At 43.6% G+C, this 19,013-nt stretch overlaps 1 protein-coding gene across 1 annotated transcript in view; it reads left to right on the top strand.

Annotated features, from left to right (window-relative positions):
* LOC147841358 (uncharacterized) overlaps positions 1-19,013 on the top strand; it is a 206,412-nt gene that overhangs the window by 115,293 nt on the left and 72,106 nt on the right. The window lies entirely within an intron of this gene.

Raw genomic sequence — 19,013 nt, 5'->3', positions numbered from 1 at the left:
TAAAAATCGTAAAAAAAGGTCAAAGGACTGGCAGCTACGGCTGCCAAACAAAACCTATAAAATTATGGTAAAATTTCTTTGTTGAAATAAAGCCCAAAAAATAACTCTACAGATATTTTCATTAAAATGTTTACAGAAAAACACTGCTAACACACAGACTTTTCCTAGATTATTATAATCAAATCTGTTCAATAAAGTTACACAATAAGTGTTTAACAAAGAAAGTCTGTTATTTTACAGACTTTTCCTTAATTATGATAAAATATGTTCAATAAAGTTACACACTTAGAGTCTTACAAAGAAACTGTTATTTTACAGACTTTTCCTAGATTAAACATCATCAATAAAGTGACTAAATCATTACGATTAAGCACCTTTAATAAAATGCCAAGACATGCTTAGGGTCATAATTTTACAGTTTTATTTTGGATCAAAAAAGTCTGGAAAAAACAACATGCGAGATACAACTGATTCAAATTCTAAATAAGTTAGATCGAAAATAAGTTATTTTCTGGAGGAAGACCAAAATACAGCCAGGAGGAGGGAAAAAAACAGAACATTAAGTCTTTTGGCAGTCTTCAACTGTAAACAGCGCTGGCACAACATATTCCCAGCAGAGGGCATCCTTTTCGTGATCCTCAGAAAAAAAAAAAAAAAAGCAAAACAACAGCCGGAATAAAGTCACAAACTATAAAAGAAATTCAGCGGTCTTCTCAACATTACCCAGCAGGGGGCGCTCAATGAAGCGGACGTGTGGGGGATGCAGAGGAGTGAGTGAGAGAGAGGAAGCTGGTGTTTGGAAAAAACTAGAAGAAGTCCGGCCTGGGAACAGAGGGAGATAAGGAAAAAGGCCCAACACTGGAGGCAATGGCCCTGGAGATGCAGCAAAACAGAAAAGCCAACTGGACTGACAGAAAGGGGGAACAATGTCACATTTGACATTGTGCATGTGCCGGGTAAACAGCTCATAACTTCTTACACTTTATCAAGAGCCGCAGTAAAACATACATTTACGCAGGAGGAGAAACAGGAAGAGGAGGAAGTAAAGGTGTTTGTGGATGCAGTGATTCAGGCCCTCCCAGCTACAGAGACACGGTTGACTACTATAATCAAGAGTCAGAAAGCTGATCCTATTTGTGGAAAACTCATCCAATACTGTGAGACTGAGTGGCTGATGAAACATGATCTTCCACCTGAGTTGCGGCCATACTGGCCTGAAAGAGAAAATCTTACTGTTGCTGGAGAGCTACTCCTCAGGGGCCAAAGAATAGTAATTCCTCAATGCATGAGGCAGGAGGTCCTCCATAACATACACGATGGTAACCAGGGTATTGTCAAATGCCCAGCCAGAGCTGATCAGGTCGTCTGGTGGCCAGGACTGTCTGTTCACATTAGTCAGTTGGTGGAGAACTGTACTATATGTATAACACAGAATAAAGCAGAACACAGAGAACCCTTGCTGACTACCCCAGTGCCTGAAAGACCCTGGCAGCGAGTGGGCACAGACTTAGGCCACGTTTACACTAGTGCGTTTTAGTTTAAAAACAGCGTTTTAGAGTGAAAACGATCCGCGTCCACACTTGCGTTTTACTCAGCGTTTTACTTTTCTAAACTGCTCTCCGTCCACACCAAAACGCTGAAATCTCACATCACGTGACCACACACACACACACTCTCGGGCAAGCGCTGCAGCATTTCTGCCCAGATGAAAGCTGTGCTGGTCGGACTGCTCATCAAGCATCTCCCGCTGGGTCCAATCTCACTATATTTGCTAAACGTGATATTTAATTAATCTTGTTGTCTATATCAAACGACATATTCCCCGACTTTGGACTTTTGAATCGATTACTTGTTCACAGGTAACGTGTTTTGGCTGAGCGCAAAGATAAGTTAATAATTAATGGAACCACATACATGCTGTATATTGACTGCCTTTATTACCTATAATGTATAAACTTATTGTGCATTATACTTTCATAATGGCTATTATTGATTAGTAAAACTGACATTCAGCAAAGCAGAGGATACGTTTCGTATTTTCAATGAAAATGAAAGGAGGCAGTGATGTTATATAGGCTCTGTTTTATTAAAAATATGCATACAATGAAGATGCAGCACGACGCCTCAGCATTTCTGCTGTCTGTTTAGTGGTTAATATCAAAATGAAAATAGGCAGTTCCTTAAATCATGTTTTCATTTTATTGTTGAGAAAGTGAAACAACGTAGCCAGGGTGATGTAAATAAGGTTATAATGTACACTTTCCACTGAAGATTTACCGGACATGTCCCCGAGGGTCTGTTTTCCATATCAAACTTGCCAAGTCTGAACTTACATGGAGAGGATGCGAGACTAAACTGTGTGTTAGGCTACTTAATATTGAGGAAAAGCCCCAATCAGATAGGCGAATGTTGGCAGCCCCGCCTCCGTTTTCAGATGTCTTTGTTTTTCCCCATCCACATTGAGACGGAGCAGCAGCGTTTCAGAATGAAAACGGCCTCTCCAGCATTTTCGAAACGTTCAGTTTTCGCCGCACGAAAACTCCGGCGTAGTGTGGACGGATGGCGTAACCGTAGCAAAACATATGCGTTTTAAAACAAAAACGCATTAGTGTAAACGGGGCCTTATTTTTCTGGGAAAAGACTACATATCTCCTGGTTGTGGACTATTTATCATGCTACACTGAAGTAGCATGTCTCAATGTAGCCACAGCAGATACTGTAATTGCAGCACTATAAGATGTGTTTAGTCGCCATGGAATTCCAGAGACTTTTATGTCAGACAATGGACCACAGTATAGCTGTGCACTCTATAAGAATATTGCAAGTGACTATGGGTTTGCACACATTACTAGCAGCCCGAAATACCCAAAAGCAAACGGAGAAGCAGAGCGTGCAGTGGCAACAGTAAAAGGACTATGAAAAGGAGGAAAGAAAGCAAAAGCTTTTCTGACATATCAGGCTACGCCTCTAGAGAATGGCTACTCTCCAGCACAACTTCTCATGGGGAGAGTACTGTGCACTTCATTACCACAGTTTCCAATGATTTTAAAACCTCGATGGCCAAATATCAAGGGGTTCAGGAAGTGTGAGAGGCGAGCAAAAGACAAACAGCGATGCTGGTATGATATGCGCCACCGAGTACGTCCTTTGCCAATACTGAAACCTGGACAAAGTGTGTGGCTGCCAAGAGAACAATCTCAAGGGACAGTCATGAGTCCAGCGGTAACACCAAGATCCTACATCATACACACTGATGACGGACTGCTGAGGAGAAACCGCACTCATGTGCGGGCAATGCACCCAATGCAACATCAAGAACTCACTGAACCCAGAGACTCAACCCTTGACACAGGTAACACTGAAACTTATATCCATCCTGTAAAAGACAAGGATAGGTCCAGTGAGTCTTATGTGACAAGTTCAGGCAGAGTGTCACGACTTAACTGAGCATTTGAACTTGTAAAGAAAATAGAGGTTATGTTCTTAAGAAAAAAAAGTAAAAAGAAAAGAAAGTTGTTCTCTTGAGTTCAAGCTCATATTTAGAGATGATGTCACCTGTAGTGGAATGTTTGTTCTTACAAGTAAATTTTAGAAGAGGGTTCCTACTTAAAAGGGGAGGTGTACCATAAATGATACATTGGAAGCGGAACGTATGAATGTATGATGTTGTTCAAATCTGTAATGTGGTAACACAGTGGTCATGACGTCAGTTCCTGAGTAAACAAGACAGAGTGAAGCAGATCTCATGTGTCCACCTGTTATTATAAAATAGTGTACGAAACACACACGCACGCACGCATGCACGCACGCACACACACAGTCGGAGGATCGTTATGAACTGATTACATGGACTTTGAGAGCAGTCTTGTAAGTCTTGTAATATGGTTACTGTGAACATTATGACGTGTTTCTCTTTTTTGCCTTGCTATTTGGTAATTGTTTACGTTGTTTGCTGCCGGGACTGACCATTTACCATTTGTTATTTGACCATGACTCTGGATTCCCTGCATACATCTGTTTGCCCCTGTGTTGAATGTTGCTTGACTGACCATCTCATTGCCATGTGTAATAAACCTGCATTTGGATCTGCACTCCTTTGTCAGCGTCCCCTTCATATTACAGTTCCATTTCATTTTTCATCAAGATTTGGAACTGAATCATTCCATAAAACTTAAACCTCTACATGTTTTACAGAAATACTATTCAGTGAAATGTAACAACTGTAGTTTTGAAGTTGTGAGAATTGTAATGCGTTGTATCTCGTGTTTTTTCCAGACTTTTTTGATCCACAATAAAACTGTTAAATTACGACCTTGAGCATGTCTTGGCATTTTATTAAAGAAGTTTAATCGTAACGATTTAAAAAAAAAAATTCTTTTAACTTTTTATCAGCATGTTTTTGTAATTTTTCAGCAATTAAGATTCATATTTCAATGATCCCCTCATTTATAGTTGTGCACACTGCAGCTGTGGTGATTACAGCAGTCATGAATCATGAAGTTTAATATACTATGAAAATGCAGTGTATCACTTACAGCTTCTTGAAGTGCAGTTGGATCACAGAGAGTTTGAACAGATCTTTCAATTCTGGTTTCTTCTCAAATCTTGTCTTGTTTATACGCATTAATATCACTCCAATATAATTGTGGAAACACTTTACCAACACACATGTTTGTCAAACAGCTTCCAAAAATAGTTTTTGCATCAGTTTTTGCATCACCTTCTACAAAAATGTCTCTAAGTATATTTGGTCTTCGTGTGAATGAGGTGGTGAGAATGACCAAATTTGCGCAAAGCGCCGCTAATGAGCATGTTGCACGAATCACTCAAGATGGAAAATCTGAACTTTAGCAGACATTCATGCCACGTTAACCAATTAAGTGTTTGCTCTTGTAGGAACAAGATTATGGCGTAGCGCCTGTTGATGATGCGATAAAGGGAAATCTGTAACCCTTTACGCACTATGAATCATTTATTAAGCATTAGCATCTAGTGAATTCATTATAAAGCATAAATAGTCCTCACTTTAGATTAGGTCACAAAACTAGATGAAGTTGAGTTTTTAAAGCATTTATTAACAAACAAATTAATTAGTAGTATATGCCTGAATCATAGAATTATAAATGTTAATTTGAATAGTTTAAAAAACATTTAATATCTCATCCTGAATTATTAAAAAAAACACTAACTATGCTTAAATAACTGGTTTGTAAATATTGCAATGCTTCATTTAGTAATGAAAAATTACGAAAGTACAATTATTAGGCACATTATGAATATAAACCAGACAACAGCTAAATGAATTGGGCTCAGCTCAGTCTGAAGCACCGCTGAAAGCTTCCATTCTCCAGGTACAGTTTCCTCTGGAGGAGTGGATGAACTTGCAGAGCTGGGTGCATCAACACTGATGATCCTGACAAGGGCCTGCCCTGCTATGATGATTACCAGTTCCCATATACCTGTAGAGATGGAAAAAGACCAGGAGTTAGATACAGTTATTTAAAACATTTCCTGCAGAAAATAGTTTGCAGTTTTATCATTAGAAGCCAGCATCAAGACTCATACAGAGATCGTAGGCTTCTCTGCTTATACAATCTCAAATCAACATCAGGCATACTCGAACAGAAAGTCACGGACTACGTTGCACATCTTAGGTAGAAAGATTGTGGTTGGTGAAAATATAGATAAATTTAGACAATCTCCACATGTTTATGTATAATTCAGTGCAAAATCTCAATAAAAGAAATAGGTACAAACACAAAACTAAGGTAAAGACAGCTACTAGACTAAATTCAGCAAACACTAACAAGGAGACATTAACATCCAAAACAAACCAACCAAGATTAGAAGTTAGCAAACAAGGGACAGGTGTCCAGTAAACAGTCAAAAAACCATGTATAAAACCATGGTCACTATAGAGTTTGTGCTTGCAAAATTCTGTCGTACTGTGCTATGAAAAGGGGTGTAATTAAACAATATGAATAGACATTTAAAAAATTAAGCGATTACCCCATATTTCAAAATTTCTGTCCACAAAAGTCATGTTTTGATATTTGATTGGTCTAATATAATCACGTGATGGCATACAGGCCAGAGTTCACCAAGCTTGACCTTTGCAATGCAGGGAACTGTAAAACTTGTCGTACGAGCTTGCGCTTCCGGTCTGCTGCACTTGCATGTGTATGAATGGAAGTCTATGGGGCGAAAAGTGTAGTGTGGCTGGCTTTCGACAATCTAAACAAGAGGGTGTGATAGCTAGACACAATGAGGCAGGATAAGAATAGCACATGGCTAACGCAAACAAAGACAAAGCCATGTGCTCAAGCACAAAACAAACCAAGAGTCATTAACCCCCAGGGGTCTAAGAGTGTTTTTGGGCCCTGGAGATATTTTGAAATACACAGACATTTATGTTGTTTTCAGTATCTTAAAACATATTAATGTCCAAAGTGTTAAAACACTGTAAACAGCACAAGCTGGGCTACAATAATACCTAAGCAGGATGTATGTATGGGCAATTCTTTAACTACAGGCACTTTTAGTCTTGTGAAGTTGAGTAAAAAGAACTTGTTCAAGAGTAATGTAACATAGCCTCATAAGTTTAAACAATTTGAGTTTTAAGATCTGCAAGAGGACAAATGTAGATAAGAAGAGAAAGTGTTAATAATCAACATTGTTTCCACCGTGAAATGAACAAATGTCATTTCCACCACATCTCAATATACAGCTTTTATTTAAAAATGCTGAATTGTACACCTGTCATTTTATATTAATTTGGTTTAAAGAATTAGAAAAGTAACAGTGTATACTGTGAAAAAACGATTATTATTCAACTTTTATATGACTTAGTTTTAAAATAAAAAGTATTACACATCTACAGGGGCTGGACAATGAAACTGAAAGGCCTGGTTATAGAGCACAATAATTCATTAGTGGGGCAGCGTGGTGGTGACACAGTGGATAGCGCTGTCGCCTGACAGCAAGAAGGTCGCTAGTTCGAGCCTGGGCTGGGTCAGTTGCCGTTTTTGTAGGAAGTTTGCATATTCTCCCCGTGTTGGTGTGGGTTTCCTCCAGGTGCTCCGGTTTCCCCCACAGTCCAAACACATGCAGTAAAGGTGATTTGGGTAAGATAAATTTCCCATAGTGTATGTGTGTGAATGAGAGTGTATGGGTTGCAGTCCGAAGTGTGTCCACTGTGTAAGACATATGCTGGATAAATTGGTGGTTTATTCTGCTGTGGTGAATCCTCATGAATAAAGGGACTAAGCCGAAAAGAAAATGAATGAATGAATGAGTAATATACCATCAGCAATATACCATCAGTTTAACTAGGAAATGACAGATACAGTGGCCAGCGAGATTTTGAGCCATTCTTTTCATAGAATAGTGTTTGTGTCACCACGTTATGCTGCTGGAGTTTATTCCCCCAGATGGACTCATTAGAGAATAATACATGTTTCACATTGTGCACAGCCCAAGTTTTGGCTGCTGCACCATTGAAACAGGCGTTTGGCATTGGCAAAGGTTTGGCTATAGCAGTCGGCCATGTATTTGGAGTTGAGCTGCACATTTAATTCTGCAGTGAGTTGGGCAACTGTGGTTTTATGTTTTTTCTTTTGGATACAATCAGGGTTAGCACATGGACAACCTTTTCAGACAGCTTACTCTTGCATCCAAAGTTACTCCTGTTGAAAAAATGAAAGATAGTTTTACTGATTAGCTTTGATTTGATACTAGCATTTCATGTATACAAAACACTCTTATTTACCTTAATTTTGTTTGGTTTTTAAAAAACACCTTTGATGGTAAAGCATGTTTGGAAATGAAAATCTTGAACATGTACTCAGATGTCACTATTCATTTTCATAGAAACCACCTAAACAATCTTTCACACAAACCTTTCAAAGTAAAAATTTCAGTGTTATGCTGGAATCGACAATGATACTGTGCGGCAGCTATACTTTGTATAAAAAATTATATTGGTAATAGTCTCATATTATTAACTATAAAATACTTAACTTATTTTACTACTGCTTAATTAGGATACATTAATAGTTACCAGATAAATAATATTTTTAAATGTTATTTTCATTATTGAAGTTTAAAACTCTGGTTGTGCAACAAGGCGAAAACAGTGATTTGGACACCAAAAGGAGGTTGAATTTTATATATATATATATATATATATATATATATATATATATATATATATATATATATATATATATATATATATTATAGAAAGCTAGTGGGTTTTTTTTAAGGTTTTATTGTTAGTTTGACAAAGAAAGAGGAATTTTAACAAAATTATTTATTTTTGGATGTATAATCATAGGACATGAAAGTGCCTGTAGTTAAAGAATTACCAGTATGTGTTTGTGGTTTTGAGAAAGAAACGTTTATGCATGGTAAGAGAAAAACTAAAATTTTAAAGTCACTGAAACAAGGCTGTGAAACACAAAGAGAACATTTGTTCACAAGACTTTTGAGAACTGGATCATTGAGCCTAGTGTTTTTGCTTCAATTGATGTGAAATCATCTTGTTTACCTGCTCACGGAAACAGTGGACAGTGTAAGATAATAAAGGCTGTAAGGTTTGTAAAAGCCCACTCTTACACCCTGTGTTTAAAGTACTCTCCCATAGTGCTGAGAAAATGTCCACGATTGAGGAAAGAAGGACACAGAAGAGGTTATATGCTATAGTTGTATTTACACATGAAACGTGGTGTACAGAAGACATAATCAGGTCACATCTGTGTAAAAAACTGTGTATCACATCATTTCTTTGACTCATGAAAATTTCCTGCTTGTTATCAAACTATTTTATAACTGTATCATGAGGCAATTTAATTCAAAGATTCTTTTTGGATTCTTGAAAGCTTTAGAAATTAAAAATGTACAACAGAAAATAAGTTGGTACCATTGTTTTTGGTTACATCCCTCAAAATAGTTTATTGTAGGCTATTTATGTTTATTTCATAAAACATTACATTTTATTATATAGGCTTATGTTTATCATTATACACTATATACGTTATATGATACACTTTGTACAGCAATGAAATTATAAGTGGCCTGTAAAGACATATTTCATATTAATCATGAAGGTAAGAATAAAAGACTTACTCGATAGGAGTTATATCCTCCGCTGGGTCTAGGCAAGATTTTGAAGCAGCTAGCTCTCTGCAACTCTTACATGGTCGCCGACTGACATCAAGCAGGGCTACGCCTGGTCAGTACCTGGATGGGAGATCACATGGGAAAGCTAGGTTGCTGCCAAAAGTGGTGTTAGTGAGGCCAGAAGGGGGTGCCTAACCTGCGGTCTGTGTGGGTCCTAATGCCCCAGTAAAGTGACGGGGACAGTATACTGCTCAGTGAGCGCTGTCTTTCAGATGAGACGTTAAACCAAGGTCCTGACTCTCTGTGTTCGTTAAGAATCCCAGGATGTCCTTTGAAAAAGAGTCGGGGTTTAACCCCGGCATCCAGGCCCAATTTGCCCACAGGCCTCTGTCCATCATGGCCTCCTAACCATCCCCATATCATAATTGGCTTCATTACTCTCCTCTCCAACAATCAGCTGGTGTATGGTCTGGCACAATATGGCTGCCTTCGCATCATCCAGGTGGATGCTGCACACGGAGATTCCCCCATATGTGCAAAGCACTTTGAGTGCCCAGAAAGACACTATGGTTCAGAGTCTGTGGATGGAGAACAAACAGAGTCAGTGGAAGGTTTAAGTAAGGACACATGAAAGGTAGGTGCAAAACTGTACTGCCTGCAGAAGATGGACATCTGCTTAGTCCCATACCCTCTCACTCTCTCTGAACCAGTGATCCACTGTGGGCACTTCTGAGGTTTCGCTAGTCCATAGAAACAGGGGAGGTTGTATTCTACAACACATTGAAAAGTCCACTCTAAGGTGGGTCCAGGGTTGGCGGGGAATGGGTAATGCACTATCCAGGAGTTGGAAACGGTACCTGGTAAGCATTTACATGAGGCCTTGGTGGAGTTCAGGGGGTGCTAGTTCTTCCACAGTGGCGGCGTGGATTTTCTCATCCAGTTGCCACAAAATGGGTGCCAGGAAGACAGAAGGTGGTAATACAGCTTCAGGAGTATCAATAGGGGATTCAGGTGAATATATACCGGAGAGGGCATCTGCTTTTATGTTCTTGTGACCTGGCTGATAGGTGATATTGAAGTTAAACCGGGCAAAGAACAAGGACCAGCAAGCTTAAGCATATGGTTGGTTATGACCGTGAAGGGGAATTGGGCTTCTTTAAGCCAGTGTTGCCACTCCTCAAGGGCAAGTTTGATCGCCAGTAGTTTGCGTCACCAGTGCAATAATTTTGTTCTCCTGGTGTTCATTTCCATGAATAGTACGCACACGAATGGAGGACGCTGGGTTCACCAGACCACTTAGAGAGTACAGGGCCTACTCCGGCATCAGCTGCATCAACTTTCACCATGATGGGCATCGTAGAATCTGGATGTCTGAGGATAGCTGCTGTAGTAAACAGGACCTTGAGTCGTTTAAAGGCTTGACACGCATCAGGGGTTCAGGTAAGCGTATGCTGTCTGCCTTTGAGAAGGTAGGTTAAAGGAGCTGAGAGGATGCTGTAGTTCTTGATAAAGCGTCTGAAAAAGTTGGCGAATCCCAGGAACCATTGGAGTTGCTTTGGATTCTCCCATTGGGAAACGTTGTCCACTTTACCTTTCTTTATACACTTTACCTTTCTTCATAACCGCTCTCATGGGAGCGGAAGGTAGCATTTGTCACCTGGAATGTACAAACGGTCTTTGTCAATCACGTGCATTTGTTGTGTATGATGTCACGTCAGCGCCATTTTTGTGGTATCGCTTCGCGAGACAGCTAGAGAGAGACACATAACGAAAGAGAGATACATGCCATAAAAAGGTTAAGCTGGAGAGGTACAAAAAGATTGAGAGTACGCGGTACCACAATAAACTAAACAAACATGCCAGGGATCGTCATTTTGATAAACTGACTTGCATTCAGAATATAAATCCGCTTGAAATAACTGCAAACCAACGGAGTGCGCTGCCGCCGTCCCCTCATTGCTGATAATGACATGTCATACTGCATATCATCAATGTCTTAATATACGTTTAGTTTAAACACCATTAAACCACAGTTAGTATTTCTAAGTTTTATTATAATAAAGTATTTCATTAGTTATATCTAATATTTACATTTAAAACTATTGGACAGATATTTGTATCCTAAGTATTTTACAAATACGAACAATAAATGTAATAAAAGCAACATAACCAAAAATGTTAATTTTATTATCAATTTATTTAATAAAATACATTGAGTGCATAGAAAACAACAAAAAGCATTAAATAAAATAATACACACAAATATTAAGATATGTTGAACACTTTCACATATATGATAAAAGCTGAAAACCTGTAACTATTGATTTTTATTGTATTTTTTGGTTTTCCTACAATTCCTACTACAGATTTTCAGCATTTTTTCATGATATCTTTATTAGTGTAAAGATTAAAAAAAATAAACTCAAAGGTTTAGAATCACTTGATGGCAGGTAAATAGTCACTTTAAATTTGTGGGTGAATTATTTAGTTCTAACTATTTGCCTACCCTGTGTTTGGTTTGGATGTACCAGTTTTGTTATTGTGAAGAACATAAAAAAATAAATGAGTAAACAACACATTTTAAGTCATCCTCCATTTATTTACATTTAAACAAATGACATTTTTATTAAGGCACTAAGGGAAAAGTCATTTCTGGAGAAATGCATTATATTGTTCACATAAGACAGGATGAAACATCAGCAAAACACACTCATACACACAGTGAAAGAAACAAAGTTACAAAAATGTAAAGGATTTTTTTAAATAATGTATCAATTAAGCACAGAATGCATTTATACACCTGGGCTTTTAACTCTTATTGGCAACTACAGCTCTACTACACTACAGTTGAACGCTGATTTGTTTGACAGTTACAATCCTATGCTGTAATGCGACATCTTCACCTCACAAGGGACTATCACGTTTATGGCTCAGTGCTTGTTATTAAGATTTTATTTTTTATTTATTTTTTTATTTATTTTTTTAATATTTGGTACTTTAGCTTCATTCTTGCTACAAAATCCATCAGACATCATGTATTCTTCAAGTTCTTCTACACTTGTCCATGCACAATTTACATTCAGTTTGCCTCAGCTACCTCCTTGGTGTTGTGTGTCTCCTCATCAGTGTCTCTCACTAATTTCAACCTCAAATGTCTCCTTCTCAGCATGTTGTTCGTCCACATCTTTAGCTGAATGCAGTGTTGGTTTTCTTTCCCTCCTCTTAATGCGGACTTGCAGAGTGTACAGTGTCTGTCTGTGTAGTTTCTGTGTGGCCCAGATGTAGACATGCTGCTCAGTCTGGGTCAGTCTCCATCATCTCATATGCAGCTTGGCTGGCATTGACAAAGCTAGAAACGTATATACAGCAAAAATATTACACATAAAAAGAATAAGTAAAAAATAAAATGTACTATAATGCTAAATGCTTATGAAAAATATGACATATTTGAGCATAAGAAACCTGAATTGAATTTTGAACTTAAGCATTAACTCCCAGAAAGAACATTTACTGATCTCGTTATCATCCAATATAATTATTTTTTTTCTACAGTTTAAAAGAACTGTTTTATTAGCTGCAGTTTCATTAAGCTACAGTCTGTAGGTTTAAAACATTTAATCGAATGATTTTAACATTTTTTTAACAAAAAACTACATTTGTTTTCAGTAAAAGGACAGTCGAAAATGTACTTTTTGACAGGAGTTGAGTAAATCAGCAAATCTAAGTTGGAACTAAGGTTAAAAAAAAAGTATTTGACAATATCAAAATTAAATGTAGTTCTACCCCCAAAACTAAAGTGTTGCATTGAATTAATATAATTATTTGAAGGCCAAGCAATGACAGCTGTAAAGTTACTTAAAAATTCTTACGTACTTACCTTTGTGATAATGTTGAGAGCATAAACGGAGAAATGACGATATATTCTGCGTCTCAATGCAGCAGCCTAGGACGCCCGATGCGTCTGTTGTAACCGCAACAATCTGTCAATATCCTTTCTACCCAGTGGGAAGTTTTAAATATCTGTCGTCGTGATTATTTTGTACCCTTTCGATCATGTGATTTACTATTACAGCCCTTAATACAACACTATCGTAACGCTGTATTTACTCTGCGAAAGACGCTAAAGCCATATAACAGCTCATGTTAACTCGGATACAACACAAATGGTGGCTTTGTCCCATAATGCAGTTCGGTGTTTACGAGGGTGACGTCACCTGACAAAGACCGATTCCAGCGAATGGATGTGGACAGCTTCTGGTTGGCACGGCGCTAGTCTTCGTAAGCTGTGTATAGTTTTTCTTCAGACTGAAATCCTGTCACAGTCACACAAGGAAGACGAGAACGGTTATATATTTATGGGTATTTATTAGAACTATGCAGCAGATGCAGAGAGATGAAGCAGGAATGTGATGTAACAGAGGGAGAGCTATCTCACACAGTTATGGTAAGCATCAGATCTTCAGTCAAACACCAGTTAAGCTTAGGTGCACTTAGGAAAGTTCTATGACTTAACACAAACTATCATCAGGCCTTTTACACTTATTTTATCAGCCTGAAATTATAATGACAACATATAATTATTTTGTGCTTATGTCTGGTTTTGCTTTAAAATGTTTATTGAGTGAGTAACAAGCTTGTTACTTTTATTTAGTTACTGCTTTGTTAAAAAAAGATTATTAAAAGATAAAACGGAAACAATTATCACTCCAGGGCAAACACACACATTCTTATATGTGCAAAGACGTTCTCTCTCCTGCAGCCAAAAATGGATATATATATATTAGGCATGCCAGGGTTCTTAATATAATATTGAACCATAAGGTACGACCTCCACACGCTTGCGAATTGCAGTTCCCCTTCGGGGGGAACTCCAGCACTATAAGTGGATTTGATTGTTAAATCCACGCATTGGGAGGTTCGGTTCAGAAGCTACTCGTCTGAAAGAGTATTGAACGGGCCAATTAGGAATGAATTGGCAGCGCAAGCCTGCGCAGGTGAGCGGCATAAGCAATCAACTGAGTATATAAGCTCACCTGGCGCCAGCAGACGCTATCCTTTTCGCTTCAGAGCCTTTTCTGATCGAGCTTATGAGGGTTCCTCCTGCTGATCTACAGCCATTTCGAGAGAACGATTGCATCCCGGTCCAGAGCGAGTCCACGCAGCGGCAGACGGTCGAGCTGGGTATCTCCCTTGCCTGGCGTCCCTTTGGGTCCGGTCCTCCAAGAGCGGTGCATATTGTTGCAAATCCTAAAAGAGCAACACAGTCGTGCAGCACGTCCTTTTCAGGATGGTGCTCCGACTGTGCGTTTCTGGTTGCGGGGGTTTCCTGGCTCCGGATGATGGACACGATCACTGCATTACATGTTTGGGGGTCCAGCATGTTAATGTGGTGCTCGGGGGCGGTTCATATCGTCACTGCGATGCCATGACCGTTGCGCAGTTGAGATCGCGGTTAGCTTTCGTAAGAGAGCGAGCCACCCCAGTTGCCTCCTGCTCTGCAGCGGGCGCTCGGGCAGATCTGAGGGCTTCAGCGAGAGACAATCCGCCGCCCACGGGCTCGCGGACCTCTCGCTCCTCCAAGCGCTCCATCCAAGCTTCGGGCGCTGGGAGTGATCCGTCTAATCAGATGGTAGCTCTCACGCTCGCTGACACCGGAGATCAGATGTCCTCCGCAGCATCGGAGGGTGGGGCTTTCATTGTCCGACGATGATCCAGACCCGCTCGCCCCCTTCGGGCAGGTGAGCGCTGTCAAAACGGATACTGAAACGGACGTGTTAGCAGTGCTTTCCCGGGCTGCTTCGGCCGTGGGTTGGAGATGGTTTATCCCCCAGCTCCGCGGCCGGACCGACTAGAGGGGCGTTCCCTTCTTCCCGGCGACGCACAGTAGGCTCACGCGGTCTTAAAGAGCACCTTTTTTCTGCTCGTGCTGCGTGTCCCTACACCCTCACCACTCTTGGTGGTGGAGCGGCCAGGGGGTATGTGGCGATTCCTCAGGTTGAGTGTGCGATGGCAGTTAATCCGCGCAGCACCTCTTCTTGGTGGGGTCTGCCTCGTCTCCCATCCAAAGCCTGTGAGTTTTCGGCTCCCTCGGAGCTAGAGCTTACAAAGCTACGGACCAGGCTGCATCCGCCTTGCATGCGATAGCCACCGACCAGTGCTACCAAGCGCAGGCGCTGGCCGAGCTGCACGAGGGTGGGTCCAACCCAGGCTTATGAGCTTCGCACCGCAGACGACTAAGCTCTTCGGACTACTAAGTCCGCTGCGTGTGCTTTGGGGAGGACGATGTCCACACTAGTGGCCCAGAAGCCCCACCTCTAACAAAGCTTGGTTGATATGCGCGAAGTTGACAAAGTCCGCTTTCTTGACTCGCCCATATCCCAAGCTGGTCGGCGACACAGTCTGCGAATTCACCCAGGAATTCGAGGCAGTGAGAGAGCAGTCCCATGGGTGATGTCTAATCGGCGGCCCCGTAAGCCCGCTCCGCCCGCCGTGCCATCCATACCTGCTCCTCGCCGAAGGCGCCCGCCTACGAGAGCTGCACCGCCCCCGCGCTCGCTTCGTCGAGCACCTCGGAAGCAGGCCACTCCCCCTGCCCAGAACGCCGCTAAGTCTGGCAACGGACCGCGAAGCGTCCCTGGGACAGGTCATCTGGAGAGGAGGGAACTTGCTCTTTCCCCGCTGGAGGGCGGGGCGCCATTTCCAACGGCACTTTTTACTGCCATGAAATGAAAGGGCACTTTTCCACTTCTCCGGAGGTGACAGCCCGAAATCTGCCAGTTTGAGCTCCGCTCTCTAGCTCGTAGGTTCGGTGCACTCCGCCAGTGGCTCACGGGCACTGCAGGCCCTGCCAGCCTGGGACGCGCCGCCTCTCAGCTCGCAAGGTCTGCATGCTCCGCCAGCGGCTCACGGGCGCTGGGGGGACGGTCTCCCTTCTCCCAGCCCCCAAGCCCCCCCTCCGGAGTCAGGGTGCGGAGCCAGAGCGAATCGCTTTCCTCCAGCTCTTCTGTGGGACCCTCGCGCTCCCCGGATCAGCACACCCGCTCCGCGCTGCCCCTCCGCGGGTATGTCAACGATTGCTGCGATGACGTCATTAGCGAGGGCTCTGCCTGCCTGGTTAGCGCGGGCCAGCCTCTCGCGGTGGCTCATACGCACGATCGGACTCGGCTACGAACTACAGTTCTCCAAACGGCCTCCCAGGTTCATGGGCGTGTGTTTCACCAGGGTCAATGCCCTGTCCACCCCTGTCTTGCGAAAGGAGATTGCTGCCCTCCTGGCGAAGGGTGCAATCGAGCCGGTACCTCCAGCCGAGATGGAGAGCGGGTTTTACAGCCCGTACTTCATCGTACCTAAAAAGAGCGGTGGGTCACGGCCAATCCTAGATCTGCGCGTTTTGAATCGCTGCCTTCACAAGCTGTCGTTCAGAATGCTTACGCAGAGGCGCATCCTCCGATGCGATTCGTCCTCAGGATTGGTCTGCAGCCATAGACCTGAAGGACGTGTATTTTCATGTCTCCATTCTTCCACGCCACCGTCAGTTCTGCGGTTTGCGTTCGAAGGTCGAGCATGGCAGTACAGGGTCCTCCCCTTCGGGCTCTCTCTGTCTCCGCGGGTCTTCACCAAACTCGTGGAGGGTGCCCTAGCGCCTCTGTGGCTAGCGGGCATCCGCGTACTCAATTATCTCGACGACTGGCTGATTTTAGCCTACTCTCAGGAGCAATTAACTGCGCACAGAGACGAGGTGCTCCGGCATCTCCGCCTATTGGGGTGGCAGGTCAACTGGGAAAAGAGCAAACTCGCCCCGGTGCAGAGGATCTCTTTTCTCGGGATGGAGCTGGACTCGGTCACCATGGTAGCGCGCCTCTCCGGAGAGTGCGCTCGCCTGCTGCTGAACTGTCTGAGGGAGCTCGACAGCAAGTTAGTGGTCCCACTGAAATATTTTCAGAGGCTCCTGGGGCATATGGCTTCCGCTGCGGCTGTCACGCCGCTCGGATTGCTTCATATGAAACCACTTCAGCACTGGCTTCAAGATCGAGTTCCGAGACGCGCATGGCATGCGGGCACACACAGACTCTCTGTTACTGCGCTGTGTCGCCGCACCCTCAGCCCCTGGAACGACCCCTCGTTCCTGCAGGCCGGTGTGCCTCTGGGACAGGCGTCCAGTCATGTTGTTGTTTCGACAGATGCTTCCAGCACAGGCTGGGGAGCCGTGTGTCGCGGGCATGCAGCTGCGGGCCTGTGGGTAGGTGCCCAGCTGCATTGGCACATCAATCGCCTAGAGCTGTTGGCAGTGTTCCTTGCTCTCCGCCGTTTTTCTCCGGCGCTGGGGCAGCAACACGTGCTGGTCAGGACGGACAGTACGGCAGTGGCGGCGTATATCAACCGCATGGGGGGTATGCGCTCTCGCCGCATGTCTCAGCTCGCCCGCCGTCTGCTCCTCTGGAGTCAACCGCGGCTGAGGTCGCTGCGCGCCATTCACATCCCAGGTATGCTCAACCGTGCAGCCGATGTGCTCTCACGGCAGCAGATTCACTCTGGAGAATGGAGACTCCACCCCGAGTCTGTCCAGCTGATATGGGCGCGATTCGGGGAGGCCCAGATCGATCTGTTTGCTTCCCCCGAGAACGCTCATTGCCAGTTGTTTTATTCCCTGACCGAGGGGTCTCTCGGCACGGATGCACTGGCCCACAGCTGGCCTCGGGGCGTACGCAAGTATGCGTTTTCCCCCAGTGAGCCTGATCGCGCAGTTAATGTGCAAGGTCAGGGAGGACGAGGAGCAGGTTTTGTTAGTTGCGCCCCTCTGGCCCAACCGAACCTGGATATCAAAGCTCTCCCTCCTCGCGACGGCCCTCCCTTGGCAGATCCCTTTGAGAGAGGACCTACTTTCTCAGGGACAAGGCACCGTCTGGCACCCTCGTCCCGATCTCTGGAACCTCCACGTGTGGTCCATAGACGCGAGGAAGACTTGGGTAACCTGCCGCCCGCGGTGGTTGATACCATCACTCAGGCTTGAGCCCCCTCCACGAGGCGCGCCTACGCCCTGAAGTGGAGTCTATTCACTGAGTGGTGTGTCTCTCGCAGAGAAGACCCCCGATCTTGCCAGATCAGTGTTGTGCTCTCTTTCCTTCAAGAGAAGCTGGACAGCAGGCTGTCGCCCTCCACTCTCAAGGTTTACGTTGCTGCCATCTCCGCTCACCATGACGCGGTGGCTGGCGGCACCGTGGGAAAGCATAACCTCATCATCCGGTACCTCAGAGGCGCTAGGCGAATTAATCCAACTCGCCCCCCTCTCACGCCCTCTTGGGATCTCGCCCTCGTTCTCACGAGCCTGCGATTTGATCCCTTCGAGCCACTCGATACAGTATCTTTAAGATTTCTGTCCCTGAAGACAGCTCTGCTGGTCGCGTTGGCCTCCATTAAGAGGGTCGGGGACCTGGAGGCATTTTCGGTCAGTGACTCGTGCCTGGAATTCGGGCCGGGATTTTCTCACGTTATTCTGAGACCCCGCCCGGGTTATGTGCCCAAAGTTCCTACCACTCCTTTTAGAGATCAGGTAGTAACCCTGCAAGCGCTGCCCCCGGAGGAGGCAGACCCAGCCCTGTCCTTACTTTGTCCAGTTCGCGCTCTGCGCATTATGTGGACCGTACTCAGAACTTTAGATCTTCTGAGCAGCTCTTTGTCTGTTATGGCGGACGGCAGCAGGGAAGTGCCGTGTCTAAACAACGTTTTTCCCACTGGATTGTGGAGGCCATTTCATGTGCTTATTTGAGCAGAGGCCAGCCGCGCCCCCCGGGAGTGCAAGAGGAGCGTTGCATCCTCTTGGGCGTGTGCGCGTGGCGCTTCTTTAACAGACATTTGTAGAGCTGCGGGCTGGGCGACACCCAACACATTTGCAA

This window comes from Danio rerio, chromosome 12, assembly GCF_052040795.2.
Source record: "Danio rerio strain M-AB ecotype USA chromosome 12, GRCz13ab, whole genome shotgun sequence".
In the NCBI taxonomy this organism is placed as follows: Eukaryota; Metazoa; Chordata; class Actinopteri; order Cypriniformes; family Danionidae; genus Danio; species Danio rerio.
Note: the sequence above shows the minus strand (reverse complement) of the source record. Positions and strands in the feature narration are given on the sequence as shown.